This window comes from Camelus dromedarius, unplaced genomic scaffold (genome assembly GCF_036321535.1).
Source record: "Camelus dromedarius isolate mCamDro1 unplaced genomic scaffold, mCamDro1.pat HAP1_SCAFFOLD_85, whole genome shotgun sequence".
NCBI classification, from domain to species: Eukaryota; Metazoa; Chordata; class Mammalia; order Artiodactyla; family Camelidae; genus Camelus; species Camelus dromedarius.
Window position 1 is genome coordinate 41985 of NW_026989850.1, and position 1839 is coordinate 43823.

At 37.4% G+C, this 1839-nt stretch overlaps 1 pseudogene; it reads left to right on the forward strand.

Annotated features, from left to right (window-relative positions):
* The first annotated feature begins 326 nt into the window (after positions 1-326).
* LOC116151325 (olfactory receptor 4C11-like) lies at positions 327-1261 on the forward strand (annotated as a pseudogene).
* Positions 1262-1839: the final 578 nt, after the last annotated feature.

Below are 1839 nucleotides of genomic sequence, written 5' to 3' on the forward strand. Positions count from 1 at the left end.
GGAAAAAAAATTCTGCCCAGGAAATTATCCACATGCCAAATCCCCTAAAGTCATGTTTATTATACCTGAAGAATCATTTATTTTCTCATTATTTAAATGTATCACTGTTTTCATAAGCAATCAGTTAAGTAGACAGAATAAATGCCATGATTTTCATTTTATTCAGGAATAAACAACATGGAAAGTAAGTGATTACCCACTGGAAAGTGGCAGTTCCATGAATGAGCACATGCATTTGACCTCCAACTATAGTATTCATGTCTTAATTTTTTTTCCTTTGCAGATTTATTACTTTTAATCTGTACTTTCTCACTTTGATTGAAACAATGCAGCCAAATAGCAGTGTAACTGAGTTCATAATCTTAGGATTGACACCAGATCCTATGAGGCAGAAAATGGTGTCTGTAATCTTCTTCATTTTCTATGTGGGAACCTTGGTGGGGAATTTGTTTATTATCGTGACCATCAAGTCCAGCCAGATACTTGGGAGCCCCACGTACTTCTTCCTATTTTATTTGTCCTTGGCTGATAACTGCTTTTCAACTTCCACAGCCCCCGGACTAATTGTGGATGCCCTGTCTGCCAAAAAAAGTCATATCTTACAATGAGTGCATGACCCAAGGCTTTGCACTACATTTCTTTGGCTGCATGGAGATCTTTGTTCTCATCCTCGTGGCTGTTGACCGTTACGTGGCCATCTGCAAACCCTTGCGTTACCCAACTATCATGAGCCGCCAGGTCTGCATTATCCTGATCACTCTTGCATGGATAGGGTCTTTTATACATTCCATGGCTCAGATTGTCTTGGCCTTGAGACTGCCCTTCTGTGGACCCAATCTGATTGATCGCTATTGCTGTGACTTGCAGCCTTTGTTGAAACTTGCCTGCATGGACATCTATGTGATCAATCTGCTGTTGGCAACTAACAGTGGGGCCATTTGCTCCAGCAGTTTTGTAATTCTGATGACCTCTTACATTATTATTCTGCATTCCCTGCAAAACCACAGTGCAGAAGCGAGGAAGAAAGCTCTCTCCAATTGCACTTTCTACATCATTGCAGTCATCTTATTCTTTGGTCCACGTATATTTATGTATACACACCACCCCAACCACTTTCCCCATGGACAAGATGGTGGCAGTATTTTATACTATCGGAACACCCTTTCTCAATTCAATCATCTACACACTGAGGAATGCAGAAGTGAAAAACGCCATGAGAAAGTTATGGCATGTCAAAATCACATCAGAAAGCAAAAGATGAATTGAGGGCTTGTTTGATTAGTTATTAAGTCATAGTTTGGCTGAATCTGTACAGATAAAAAAACATAATAGTGTATCTCATCACTCCTCCATACAATCTTTTACACTGCACCAGATTTTCTTACTTCTTTTTGTACCTCTGACCTCAGATTAGTAGCTTCCCTCACATTTTCAGCCTGACTCTTGCATTGCCTGAGAGTTCTGGCATGACTGGTTGTAAAATACAACTCACAACACGGTCTACACTATGCTTGATAAGAAAAAATACATTTATATAATCACAACCTTGCAAACACATGATCATCCTCAAAGAAAATGTAGCTAGTACTCTATAATTTGCAATCCCCACTATCATGCATTTCAAATTAGGTCTCTTGTTTTCTCTTGAATATTTCCAGAGCAAGAAAATTAACTTTATGTATCAATCAACTTCATTATGACATCATTTTATTTTTGAAATATTTAATATTATTGAATCAAATGCTATTTTATATATAATGGCATTTTAAAATAATTTTCTTATTGTTTCCTTTGGTTATTAAGATAACTGAGACTATACATATATGTATATACTTATGT